The sequence below is a fragment of the Strix aluco genome, chromosome 4 (assembly GCF_031877795.1).
Source record: "Strix aluco isolate bStrAlu1 chromosome 4, bStrAlu1.hap1, whole genome shotgun sequence".
Taxonomy (NCBI): Eukaryota; Metazoa; Chordata; class Aves; order Strigiformes; family Strigidae; genus Strix; species Strix aluco.
Genome location: NC_133934.1, coordinates 50,461,444 through 50,475,770, shown reverse-complemented (window position 1 = coordinate 50,475,770; position 14,327 = coordinate 50,461,444).

The following is a 14,327-nucleotide window of genomic DNA, read 5'->3' as shown; positions in this document are numbered from 1 at the left end:
GGAAAATAGTGGCAGTTTGCAGCTTGGTCTCTGAATAAACTTGTGCGTGTCTTTGCTAACTACCACCGATCCTCTTCCCTCGGCCCTCTGATTCACCCAGACCTACCTTGTTTTTGCATGCCAGCAATGCCTCAGGAGCTGGGCAGTTATCAGAAGACAATGAATCACTTAAAACATCCGCTAACTCATTCTGTAGGAGCTCATTTTACAGCACAAATTCCAGCTCTCAGCTGCTCTGAAGATTTTCTACCCGCAACATATGCAGCTGCTCCCGGTTGTATTTTGGCCCATCCCAATGAGGGACACAGGCCCACATAGCTAGAAGACAAGGTCAGCAGCTACAAACCTCACACAGGGACCAAGGCTTTCCCTTCCATTCAGGAAGAGACCAGTGTCTATCCCTGATTCTTGTTTTTAGAGAAGGTGGGGTTTTTCTATGGCAGAGGTTCCCTTTTGGTTCTGAGTTTGTCTGACATTACATCAGACAGAGAATTTCACTCAGTGACTGGTGCCTCTAGCCCAACAATGTGCCAGCAGACTTGTCTTTGCAGGGCTGACCATTCAAACCAAAGTTCAACCTGATGTCAGGTACAGCTGCAAAGCCAAACCGGTTCCAGTTATGATCTTGCTTTTTTTTTTCTGCTTTGGCTGGAGTTGCTCCTAGACTGCTCCATATATCATTGCCCAGTGATAAAATACCAAGGGGGACTGGGTTTGTCTGATGCTGCTCTTGAGAGGTCAAATCTTATCTTAGCAGAAACAACCCCTGGAAAAGGCAATAGCACAGAAACATACTATATATCTTCCCACCCCTCCATGTTTTTTTCTGTGCTGCTCCAAGAGCCAGTTTGTACCAACACCAAGGTACTGTGCCTGTTGCACATTACAGCCTGGCACCCTTGGCATTTCATCATTCCTGGTAGTGATCAGATGGGTGTCTCCTGTTCCTGCCCTGTTTCGGTGCTGGCAGGACTCTTACCACACTCTGCCTGAGCCTTCTCCATAGGTGATACCCACCCTGGGACAGATGGTATTGCGCTCTGCTTGTAAACTAGTCTTCTCATCAGCACTATTCTGAAGTACCAGTGCCTTGTCTCATCCCTGCATGCTGTTTGTTGTCAGCTGCTACTTTGTTTAGGCTGTGAATATGCTCCACAGGCAAGCACCAGCAGCCTGGTGTAGTGCCTAGGAGGAAGAAAGAGGAGATGTCTGAGCGACAGTACAAGAAAGGTTGATAAATCCATGTACACTGTGAAGAGGGCGTGAGCATGCAGTGCCTTTCCAACACAAGAACTAGGATCTAGAAAGTGCTGAAAAAAGATAGCAAGTGCTAAGTTCAAAATAAGCAATAAGAGGCAGTTCTTCCCCCAGCCTAGTGCAGAACTGCAGAATTATTTGCTGCAGGACTTTGCAGAGGGGCTCCTGCAATTTCCAGAGGCTTCAGGGAAACTAGAGTTATTCATGGAAGAGTCTGGGAATGGTAAATCCAAAGTCACCAACTTCAGTCCAAGAAGGCCTGCAAGCTTGCTGGAGGCCAGGCGACCTCCTGATGCCTGTGTTTTTTGGCCACTGCTGGAGACATGATTATGGCCTTCACGGACCTTTGGTGTTCTTGGGTGGGAACATTATTGTGAGCCCTGGAAGAGGCAGAACAGTATTATCAAGGGGTTGTGCTCCAAGAAATAGGAAGATTTGCTCATCTTGGGTTTGTAGCACAAATCCTTAGGACTCCTGTGTGGGTTTCAAGGCAGGGATCTGGTCAGTATGGCTGTACCTTCTTGTACCTGTATGTCTTGTTGGACTGTATCCTTATTCATCACACCCTCTGTGCCAGAAAGCCTGTAAGGTGCTGCAGACCTCAGGTCCCAAGTGACTTTTTGGAGGTGCATCGTCCAGCCAGCCCGGACTACAGCATTCATCCCGTTCACTCTGTCACCTCATTTGGGGCACTGTCCCCCCACTTAATGGCTGTCCAGCAGCTCCAACTGGCTCAGTACAACTGACTCATGGCATAAGTGTGCCGTCCTGTGAGGGGTTAGAACAGAATGACAGAATCATATAATTGTCTAGGTTGGAAAAGACCTTGAAGATCATCCAGTCCAACCATTAACCTAACACTGACAGTTCCCAACTACACCATGTCCCTCAGCGCTATGTCGACCCGACTCTTAAACACCTCCAGGGATGGGGACTCCACCACCTCCCTGGGCAGCCCATTCCAACACCTAACAACCCGTTCTGTAAAGAAATGCTTCCTAATATCCAGTCTAAACCTTCCCTGGAGCAACTTGAGGCCATTACCTCTTGTCCTATCGCTTGTTACTTGGTTAAAGAGACTCATCCCCAGCTCTCTGCAACCTCCTTTCAGGTAGTTGTAGAGGGCGATGAGGTCTCCCCTCAGCCTCCTCTTCTCCAGACTAAACAACCCCAGTTCCCTCAGCCGCTCCTCGTACGACATGTGCTCCAGACCCTTCACCAGCTTCGTTGCCCTTCTCTGGACACGCTCGAGTAATTCAATGTCCTTTTTGTAGTGAGGGGCCCAAAACTGAACACAGTCATCGAGGTGCGGCCTCACCAGTGCCGAGTACAGGGGTAAGATCACTTCCCTGTCCCTGCTGGCCACGCTATTTCTGATGCAAGCCAGGATGCCATTGGCCTTCTTGGCCACCTGGGCACACTGCTGGCTCATGTTCAGCTGGCTGTCAATCAACACCCCCAGGTCCCTCTCTGACTGGCAGCTCTCCAGCCACTCCTCCCCAAGCCTGTAGCGCTGCTGGGGGTTGTTGTGGCCCAAGTGCAGCACCCGGCATTTGGCCTTATTGAAACTCATACAGGTGGCCTTAGCCCATCGCTCCAGCCTGTCCAGGTCTCTCTGCAGAGCCTCCCTACCCTCGAGCAGATCAACACTCCCACCCAGCTTGGTGTCATCTGCAAACTTACTGAGGGTGCACTCAATCCCCTCGTCTAGATCATCAATAAAGATGTTAAACAGGAGTGGCCCCAAAACCGAGCCCTGGGGGACACCACTCGTGACCGGCCACCAACTGGATTTAACTCCATTCACCACAACTCTTTGGGCCCGGCCATCCAGCCAGTTTTTTACCCAGCAAAGCGTGTGCCCATCCAAGCCACGAGCAGCCAGTTTTGCCAGGAGAACGCTGTGGGAAATGGTGTCAAAGGCCTTACTAAAGTCAAGGTAGACAAAGTCCACAGCCTTTCCCTCATCCAATAAGCAGGTGGCCCTGTGGTAGAAGGAGATCAGGTTTGTCAAGCAGGACCTGCCTTTCATAAACCCATGCTGCCTGGGCCTGATCATCTGGTTGTCCTGCATGTGTTGTGTGATGGTACTCTGGATGAGCTGCTCCATCAGCTTCCCAGGCACTGAAGTCAAGCTGACAGGCCTGTAATTTCCCGGATCATCCTTCTGACCCTTCTTATATATGGGTGTCACATTGGCCAATTTCCAATCTGTCGGGACCTCCCCGGTCAGCCAGGACTGCTGGTAAATGATGGAAAGCGGCTTGGCGAGCACCCCAGCCAGTTCCTTCAGCACCCTTGGGTGTATCCCATCCCGTCCCATAGACTTGTGTGTGTCTATGTGATGCAGCAGGTCACTGACTATCTCCTCCTGGATTGTGGGGGGGTCGTTCTCCCAGTCTCTGTCTTCTGGCTGAGGAGGCTGGATTCCCTCAGTACAACTGGTCTTGTTATTAAAGACTGAGGCAAAGAAGGCATTAAGCCCCTCAGCCTTTTCCTCATCACTTGTTACCATGTTTCCTCCTGCGTCTAGCAGGGGATGGATGCTCTCCCTGGTCTTTCTTTTGCTACTGACATACTTATAGAAACATTTCTTGTTGTCCTTGATTGCTGAAGCCAGATTAATTTCCAGCTGGGCTTTAGACCTCCTGATTTCCACCCTGCATAGCCTCACAGCCTCTTTGTAATCACTGTGAGTGGCTAGCCCCTTCTTCCAAAGGTTGTAAACTCTCTTTTTCTCCCTGAGTTGCAGCCAAAGCTCCCTGTTTAGCCAGGGTGGTCTTCTCTGTCACCAGCTTCTCTTACAGCACCTGGGGACCACCTGCTCCTGAGCCATTAACACTTTGTTCTTAAAGAGATTCTTCACAGAATCACAGAATGGTTGAGGTTGGAAGGGACCTCTGGAGGTCATCTAGTCCAATTCCCCCAGACAAGCAGGGCCACCTCCAGAAGACTGCCCGGGGCCATGTCCAGTCAGCTTTGGAATACCTCCAAGGATGGAGACTCCCCAGCCTCTCTGGACAACTGTGCCAGTGCTCAGTCACCCTCACAACAAAGCTGCCTTCTGGATGGTCAGCTCCCATCATGTATCAGAGTTTTGCCAAGGATGAAGACTGCACGATTTCTCTGGGCAATCTGTGCCAGTGCTCAGTCACTCTCACATTAAAAAGTGTTTCTGATGTTCAGACGAAACCTTCTGTATTTCAGTTTATGCCCATTGCCCCCTGTCCTGACACTGGGCACCACTGAAAAGACCCTGACTCCACCTTCTTTGTGTCCTCCCATCAGCTGTTTGTACGAATAAGATCCCCTGCAACTGCACACAGATCTCTAGTTCCTCATGTTTATTCCCTGTACTGCATGCACTAGCGTGCAGACATGTTAGAGAGGCTCCCCAGTGTGTTGAGTTCCTGGAGAGGGTTTGGGAGATCTCTCCATAACGGTGCATTGTAGGCAATTCCTTGCTTATGTGCAAGTGCTGACAGTGACCCTGCTGCTTAAGCCCCATTTTGCTGATGTTGCGATCCCTTCCTGTCACACCACCCTTTGCTCAGCCATCCTATCTGTTGCTCCCTCACAGGACTACTGGCTTCTTTTGCTCTCCCCTGTCATTCCAGTTCAGAAAGTGGCTTTGAAATATAAGGGGTGTGAGCACAGAGAAACTCTGACGTTTCCTCGCAGATATGCCTGTGCTCATGGGTGTGTCAGCCGACACTAAGTGCCGATTAGCTAATTGAGTCTTGCTGTTTTCTTAAATTGCCTAGATGTAATTTGCATTCAGTTGTCTCCATTCTCTTGTGAGGTACTGTTGACTGCAGCCTTTTAGGAGTAAGCAGATAGGTCTTGCATCTTCCTGCAACTGAGACAGCACAGACTGGGCATAAGAAGCTTCATCCTCAGCCTGGGGAACCTTGCTGATATGTTTCTAGGGGTGGTACAGTCCTGCTGGAGGCCAAGTGGCTGATGACCGCATTTAAACAGCCTTGCTGCAGATGAGACAGCACCTCTGATCCCTCTCTGGACTAACACCAGGAAAAGGGTGATGCTCATGCCTTTTTCACTTCCCAGTTGACTTGGAGAGTTCTCATTTCAAAAATGTCCTAGGAGGCGTGCGTGTCTGCTGAATCTCTTGCAAATACAGCTCAGCTCCGAAATCCACAAATTTTTCCCAAAATAAGCCCCCCTTTGGGGTTTCTCAGGCTAGGTGCTGCTGAGGGTGGGGTGTTCTCTGCACTTGTTGCTCCCTGACAGCCAGGCCAAATGCTTCAGCTGCTCTTCTCTGAGTAAGTGCAGATGTTCAGGCTGTGTCAGCACAGATGTTAGTTCTGCTAAGTGGAGATGTTTCTGCAGGGAAACCTGGTCGTGAATGTAGCCCTGGGAAGGAGAGCGGTCTCTTCTGGAGTGAGAAGTGACCCCAAGGTTGATCCCTCTCCATAGGTCATTCCAGACTCCAAATGACCTTCAAAAATTGCACCACCTTCATGAAAACCAAGGGGTCAGGTGGTTGTGTTCCCTTCAACCTGGTGTAGCTCTGTGCAATTTGGGGTCCTCTCAGGCTTGTCTCTGCAGGGCAGTAGAGGTCAGACATCCCCCCTGCAGTCATTAAGGCTGCCTTGCTCTGATGTCAGAAGAGTCCTTTCTTCCAAAGTGTGAGGGCTGCTGTCCCTGTCCTCCAAGGCCTCCCCTGCCCATCCACTTCCCAGCCTGTGTAAGCCTGTGTGCCTACAGCTGTGCTGCCCAGACCTTGGGCTTGGCTCTCGCCCTTTTGACCCCCTCACTTGAGTCAGGTCACCCTGTTTTGGGGCCTGATCTTGGACCTTGTTCCCTGTGTGCCCTGTTGCTGGCACTGCCCATGGAGGGGCATGAAGAGGGGGTGGTGTTGTGATTTGCTTTTAATTTTTCAAGAAAGGTGTTTCTGCCTTTCTGAGTCCTCTTTGCAGTGGCCCAGGAGGCAAATTACTTCGGTGCATTGCATAATTTGCAGAGAAAAGCCAAATGCTGCAGTACCCCCAGGGGTTTTACCAACTCAAACCTACTCTACCCTCCTCTCAGTGGCTTCACCGTCCCTTTCTTGATGGCATGGGATATGCAAGGTTGCAGCCTGCACCTTCCCAACATCCTTCCAGCAGCCCCAGGCTGACATATACTACTGGGCCCAGTTTGGCAGGTAAACAGGAACAGATGATCTGGGAAGGAGCTGAGAGCTGCTCAGTACCAACACAGATCCCCTCTACTTGAAACAAGGTGCTTCTTGGTTGATGTTCTGCCCATGGTGTGGGAGCAGAGACAATATAAGATCATCAGGACCTGCCAGCTGCCCTGTAGCAGGATCACTGGAGATGTGGAGCTCAGCTTGTTGCTTTGGCCTTCAATGTTCCCAAGCTGAGTTTGAAGGACTCCAGGGCCAGAGCATTTCCCTGCGTGAGGGCAGTGCTGTGCCACTCAGAGGTCTGGAGAGGCCCAGGGAGCCAAGGAACAGTGCGTGACACTGAAAAGCAGCGAAGTTGAGGGATATTTGCTGGCTGAGCTCATGGAGGTTTCCAAAGCCTCTCTTGGGAAGCACCCTCCTCTGTCTGTGCTGTTTCCTCCTGTTCACTCATCTCCTAGCTCCACTTTCTGGGGCATTGGTTTTGCTTCCCTTTTGTTTACTGACTGTAGAGTACTCCTTGGGTGCTATCAGCATCTCTTTCTGTTTAGGCTAACCCAAGTGTTTTGCCTTATTTTCATAATTTTCCTGTCAACACATGTACCCTGGGGCATGGAGAACTCTCCCCTGATTTCCAGCCCTTGAAACCACAGCTGGGGGCACACCAGGGCTATTAGCATGCAATATAACCAGTGGTCGGGGAAATCTCTTCCCCATGGGAGACTGTGGAGACGGGGACAAGGTCACAGCACTTGGTAGGTATCCTAAAGGTACATGCAGCTCTGGTTCTCCTGGGGTCTCCCATATGGTCCAGCTGGACCAAACCCCAGCAGGGACGCATGGCGAGAGCCGGCATGTTCCTCTGCTAGTGTTCATCCTTTGAGGGAACTGTATTTGGAGTCTCCCTACCTTCTCTGAGTCATGTCAAAATCAGTCCCAAATATTCTCTTTGAAGCTCTTCACACAGCGCTGAAGTGATCTTGCCTTCAAAGCAGCTGCTGGAGACAGAAAGGCTGCTTAAAAGACACTTGAGCGCTCTCACATCATGTTCAGGCTGTATTAAAATTTTACCGTGCTGTTTCGCACCTCAGATGAATCACAGTAGCTCCTGAAAAAATCGGGGGCGGGGGGGGGGGGGGGGGGATGTGTGCAAGGAAAGGGGTTTTGAAAGGGATTATTAATGCACAGAGATGTTTTGGTGTCTGAGAGAGGCCCTGAATGGCAGCTCTGTGCTTTTTTTCTCCGTGCTCATTAACAGTGAAGCATGTAGCTGCTGAAGAGCCGAGCAGAGTGAGGGGAGGATGTGGCTGCTGCTCCAGCGGGGATGAGCCGGGGAGAGGCCCTGAGAACAGAGGGAGGTGGGTGCTGGCTGTCTCCCTGAGAGGCAGTTTCAGGTTACGAGTTCAACGCCTGCCTCCCTTTGGGAGGTTGCAATACGGCAAGTTGTTTCTTGATGTACAAACAATTAAAAAGAGGGTGTGGGGCAGGGGGAAGATGGAGAAAGCAAACACCTCCTCCGGGATCTGTCTGCCTCTCCAGCTGCTCACCTAAGGCATCTCTTGTGGAGGGAGTTTCACACAGGAAAAATTGTGCTGGGGGCATCAGGTTACTTGCAGGATGGAGTTTGGAAGCGTGAGATCTGCCTTAGGCCTCTGGGTATAAAGGGTTTTCCTCCCTCTTTTGTCTGGGCATAGAGTAAGTCTCTTGGGTCATATCAGGGTTTACAGTTGTCCTTTTGCTGGTCTGAAGGGTGTCTCTCTAATACTGGAGAGAGGGCTGTGGGGGGAGGCAGGGGGCAGAGGTGCCTTTTTTCCCCTCCTAGTAGCATCCTTGGGCATAGGGAGCACCTTTCCTGCGGTGTCCACCTGCACCAGGGAGAGGGCAGCTCCCTGAGTGTTCCGTTTTGTCCAGGTTTGTCACTGTCCTGTGAGTTCTGCAGACTCCTGCTGGGTCCTTCAGCCTTGTTTTCTGGAGGAGTGATTTCTGGTCCCCCAGGCAAGGAAGCGCATGACTTTATCTCTTTCTTTTTCTTGAAAGTTCCCTGCCTCCCTGCATTCCCCTAGCCTTGTTGCAAACCGGCCACCCAAAGCCACTTGCCCTCCTGCAGGCTTGGCTAGCAAGGCCTCCTGGATCAGGTGGAGAGGCCAGGAGAGGAGGCAGACATTGGCTGGTGGAGTGGGAAGCCTTCTGCCAGCTCTCTGGAGGCTGAGGTGTCGTCAAAGACTCAGCAGCTGGGCTGGCTCATGTTCCCGTCTGAGTCCCAGGAGCTTTCGGCACGTAGGGCTGATGGCACTCGACGTCTGCGTGTGCCTGGTGCTGGTGCAGTGGCTGCCTTCACTGGACAGATCCAGCACATGCAGCTAGATGAGGTATGGGAGAAACCCTAGTGTTGCTCCTGACAGGGGAGGATGCTTTTGTATTTTTGCTCACTACCTATTCCCTCCAGAGCCAGTAAGCAGGGAGGGAAACCTTATTTTTTTTTTCGTACTAATTTTCCTTTCTTCTTTGCCTGCTCAGTGGCCCAAGCACCAAACTGAGGGCTCTATATATCCTCTGGGAATAAAATGCCCCCCAAGCCCTTATTTCTTTCTGCTGAAGGTGAAGTGTGCTGTTTCCCTTCTCTAAAAGAGGGGGAAGTGCACACAGGCTCCATCTGCCCTGCTACCACTCCCTCTGTCCTGACTGATTTGCCACTGCCATGCCCCTCAGCTTGTATTGATGCCTGCCACTCTGCTGACAGCATGAGAGACAAACACCAGTTTGCCTTGGCCAGAAAACTTGCCTTGCAAAGAAAAAAAGCCAGCTCAGGGCTTTTCACTTGGAGAGAAAGAGAGTGAGAAGAATAGACTTGAAAGCAAATTCCCGTGTTTTTTTGCTTCGGGTGAGAGCTTTTCCCACGCTCCATTGGAAGGAGTGCAAGGAGCAAATGTTTCCCAGCGCCTGTAAACACTGAGCACCGCTGAGGAGCAAGGAGAAAAGCCAGTCTTATTGGAGAGAGGCAGAAATCAGTGGCATGGTCTCCTGCGGTGCCTCATGTCTGTGCATCTGCTCTTTCTCTGGCAATGGCTTTTCCAGACCTAGCTATGTCTTCTGGGTACAGTGGGAGCGTCAGACCCTGGGGTACTCTGGCCTGAGTCTGGGTGGTGTTTGCTGCCCCCAGTGAAGTTGCTCCACAGCGCTGGAGACTACTGCTTTTTCTGTAAGAGTCCCAGCAACTGGACTGGGAAGAGTCTGGTAGGTTTATTTCCCAATCTGGCACCTTGGAAGGTGCTTGATATTTATTTGTGTTCGCCTGGCACAGGTCAAGGACCATTAGCTTGCTCTGCAAGATGTTTGGTTCCCCATCCAAGAAAGGCTGGGAAAGCAAGTCTGGTTAGCTGCATCTTCCATGCCAGTCGCTTTGACTGGCCCAAGCCCCATCTCTTACCACTCTTCCCTGGTCTGATTCCTGACAGCTGTCTTTAAAGAACTTAAAAATCAATGAACATCTTGCGTTTTGGCAAGTCGTCAGCCCTGGCTTCAGAAGCAACATCTTCCAAATTGCCAAATGCCTTGGCCCCCCACCCCCAAACTTTCCAAGTCCATCTGCTTTCCACAGAGAGCTGGCCTTAGCAACCAGTCTCTGACAGGGCTATGCAAAACCCATCAGTGCGTGGGAGAGCTTGCCCATGCAACTCGCACCCCGGGAACCGGTTCACCAGCTCTGCAAGCGGAGGCCTGTCTCTGGCGAGGGAGTCTCTGTGTCTCAGCACATGAGGGGCTATGTGTCTTTAAAACACCCTGAAAAGGCAGATGAGAGTATTTGAGGGCAGCTTTTGGAAATGAGGAACCAACTGAGGCTGGGAATGCTCATCAGACACCCATGAGGGTTTGGTTCAGCTTTTCAGGGAGACTGGTGTGGGGGGAAATTTAGAAGCCGGTGCCCATGGAGCTGTTTAGAGATGGGGGCCCTGCTTCATCTCAAGGTGGCTGGGAGTGCTTGGAAGCCTGTCCTGAAGGATGCCTCAGCAGCCCAGTGAGCCCTCTGTTTTTCCCAGCTGGCCAAGCAAAAAGCATTCGTGACAACAAAAGCCCTGCCCAGGGGTCCCAGTTTTAAACAAAGCACTGGTGTCCCATTGCTGGTGCACCTTAGCATCTTCCCAGCAATGAGAAACCATCTCCTTCATCCCCCCTCCCCTTGCCTTTGGTCTTGCTCATAGAAAGCCGTGCTGACAAGCACTGTAGCCTGCATTCGCCCATATCTGCTCCTGTGATCTCCCTTTGTTTGGCTGCCAGCTTTCTGCACCTGCGTGCACGCCTGCTCTCCCTCCCTGCTGTGGTTAGTCCTTCCCTCTCCCAGCCCATGGGCAGGAAAGTGGGTTTTAGCTGGGTCCAGGGGGTAAGGCAGTGTTTGGTAATGGCAAACATTCCCAATCTAACAGCAGCCAGCCGTGAGTGGGATGGGGGGGTCACAGGCAGCTTGGTTATTTGTGGATGAACCGAAAGTTGCCCTGTGATTAACCCTCTGGAGGGGTCCTGCCCACATCTGTCCTGATGGGAGCTGAAATCTCCATGCTTCCTTTGCTAATTGAGCCTGGATTGTATTAGCTAATCCTATCTCCAAATCCCCCAGCTGTTCAAAGCTTAATAAGAGCAACCACACATGCCGGCTGGGAGACTGCTCGTGTCCTGTTGGGACAGGGATTACAGAAACATAGTGTGTGTGGGTTTTGAGGTGGGGTTTTTCTGCCTTTTTTGGGGGGGTGGAGGGGTTGGGAGGAAGTACATTTTTTGGCAATCTGTAGCCAGCTGCCATCATCACTATCCACAGCGAATATGTATCATAAGAAAAAAGCACTCATCAAGTGATGACAGGTGAAGTAAAGCCAGGGATACACGGAGTTAATATCAGCTAGATACAGTGTGGTCCTGTGGTCCTCCCTCTGCCACGGTGCCCACCCCCAGGCTTGTTCCCTTTCTAGCAGCTCACTGGGACAGGCTGGTTCACCTGCTCAGCCCTCTCCCAGGGGGATGCTCCAGGTTGCCATCAGGTTCCACATCAGCACCACCAAGGTCCTTGGAGTGATGGCAAGAACCAGGTGGGGGCCTTGGCCAGCATGGGCTGCAAGTATTCACCAGCTACACGGGGAAAGGAAACAAACTGGATGGACATGCTCGAGGCCATTCCCTGTCTGGGAGGCACCGCAGCAGCCAGACCACCAGCCCAGAGCAGTCTCTCCTCTCCAGAACCCTTGCCTGAATGGCAGGAGGAGGTGCTCTGCCACAGCTTTGCTTTTTAAAGAGATGCAGGGACTGAATCATTAAAATCTCATCTGTGTCATGCTCATTTGCTTGAACTTTTGTAGCCTCTTCTCCCACCCAAACTACCTCAAGCGGGAGAGGGGGCTGGAGCAGCTGTGGGAGCCTCTGGCCACGGCGTACAAAGCCCACTTGTTATCGGCACTGTCATATGCCTCTCTGCCCCCTCCCCCTTCCCAGTGCCACCACAACTGCTACATCCCGAAAGCACAAGCCGAGCATCCATCAAAAGGGCTATTATCCTATGATTTCTTAACAGCCACTGTTGCTCTTGGGTACAGGGAACCGAGCTCCCCCTTTGACACAGTCCCCCAAGCAAAGGAATAGCAGTGCCTGTTGCTGGTTAGCATACTGATTTGCAGCCCGTCGTGGTGGCCAGGGTGGGACGGGGGGCTGCTGCCTCCACTTGGGGTTGCATTAGCGATTTAGGGCTTCATTCTGGTCCTACAAGGTAAATGGGTCCTACAGAGATCATTCTTTGGGCCTCCAGATATTAGCAGGACAGGTAACTCCCATGGATGTTGGTTAAGAGACCACATTAGGGTTTCATTCTTTATGGCTGATGCTTTTAATCTGCTCTTCCCAGGAAAGAGAGGCTGGATTTTGAGGGTTTTTTTGAATTGTGTCTCATGGTGTTGTTTTGAACAAAAGGGGCACCTATGGCCCCAGGTATATTCTCTTCCTACAGCAAGATGGGGTGTCAGGGTGGTGACAATCTCCTCAGGAACATGGAGGAGTCCCAGGGGCAGGGGCAGGCACTGTGGAGGGCAGCCAGCACATCTGCCCGGGCAGGAAAGGGAGGGCTGGGGGAGAAAAGGAGTAGGAAAAGGGTCTGTAGTGAATGGAGAGGCAGTTTCCAGGGACGTGCACATTGACCAAAGCAGTTCATTGAGTGGCATCAGATATTAACATCCCGAGAGCCTGCTGAAGGACGGCCCTTTGCTCTTTCGCCAGGCAGGCGGTAGGTGCTGGCACTGGTTGCCCCTGGGTCCATCACAGGTGCATTTATTCTTGCTGCGTATGAGCAGGCAAACAAGTCACAGCGCAGATGATGCCACCCTACTTCCACCCGAAAGATCTACCAGCTGTGACACCATGGGCGAAGCTGGAGTCCTGGCAGGGACAGGAAGATGCCCCAGCATGTCGGGGACCAGGGCCAGGAGGAGATCTGTGCACCACAGGTGGAAACTAAGATTTCCTCAGTTACACAGTGTGGTGCATAACTGATAAAAGGCATCACATTTTTTCCTGTTTTTTTTTTTTTTTTTTTTTTTTAAGTCCCCTGGAGTAAAAGGCACTGTTGGCACTAGCAGTCTTGGGAACTGGGCAGCTTTGCTGGCTATGAGCAACACGGAACCCATCTCCAGAGAGCTTTGCTTTTTTTGTCTGCCCACAGAGAAACTCCCTGTTGGTTTACGCCTGTTTGTCTTCCTGTTCTCAGGGGGTCTCTCTTACAGCTGACACACTGAAAACAAGACTCAGTGATGGTCTCACGTCTGCCAGCGAGGGATGGTGCTTGAAGCTCCGGTCAGCCTGAAGTTTCCCTTTGTGCCATCAGGGTTGCTGCAAGCCATGTGCCTTGTTGCTGAGTCAGCGTTTTGGAAAACAATAAGTTGGAAGATATATGGCTGGCTAGGACATGTGGTCACGTCTTAGCGGGCTTTGTGTACTGTTTTCCACTTGAGAGGGCTTTTTTAGTGCAAGTTTTCTTGGCCATTGAGAAAATACCTAAAATGAACAACGATGAATAACTGTACTAGAGAAGCCACAGGAGCTTACAGCCATGCAAAAAGCTGTCATTCTTGGTCCCAGACGTTACAGACAATTGTTTTATGAAAAATTGAGGTTGTTCAACTTTCCACTGAAATCTTTGGACATAAAGAGGATGATTTTACAAGAAAAAAAATGCATTTTCATTATCCCATAATCCCAAGGCCCCTGACATAGGAAAGGTTTTTCTACCTGGAGTGAACACCTCAGGACAGTCATCAGCAGGTCCAGTGCTGTTCCACTGTGAAGGATGAATTTAAAATCTGGTTTTCCTTCCCTAAGGTGTCCCTGACTCTTCACTAAGAAAGCATGCTGAGAAAATTATAGCACCTCAGCTATAAGAAAATTATAGCACTCCTGTTGAAAAAAAGCAGAGGCTCTTTTTAAACTTCCAGGTATGAAATTCAGATGCTGAATTTGGGGAAGTTCACCATCCTCCAAAATAAGCCAGCCATACAGATCTCAGCTACAACTTCAGTTGGCCTGGTTAGAGCTGTGTTCTTTCATCCAAACCTTTTAAAATAGGGAAAATGTTGGAAATTTGGGCCACTCATTTTCCCAGCTAATTTTCCCCTCTCACAGATGAGCTGTGTCTCTGTGCTAGAAGAGAGGTTTCTGTCATGATGAAGGCATTCCTGAGAGCTAATTTGCTTGTTCGACTGGGCCCGCTGGCACTGGGATCCTGCACGCAAAAAAGATGCAGCAGATCGATTGCAAGTGGTTTGCTTGAAAGAAGAAGCGGGAGGTGTGTTAAGCAGATGTCTTCATGGCAATATGGCAAATTAAGTGGAGGAGTTCCCATATTTTCCTGTGTTTCTGCTTCCTGTGGGGTCTCTGGACTATTTTAATAACTGAT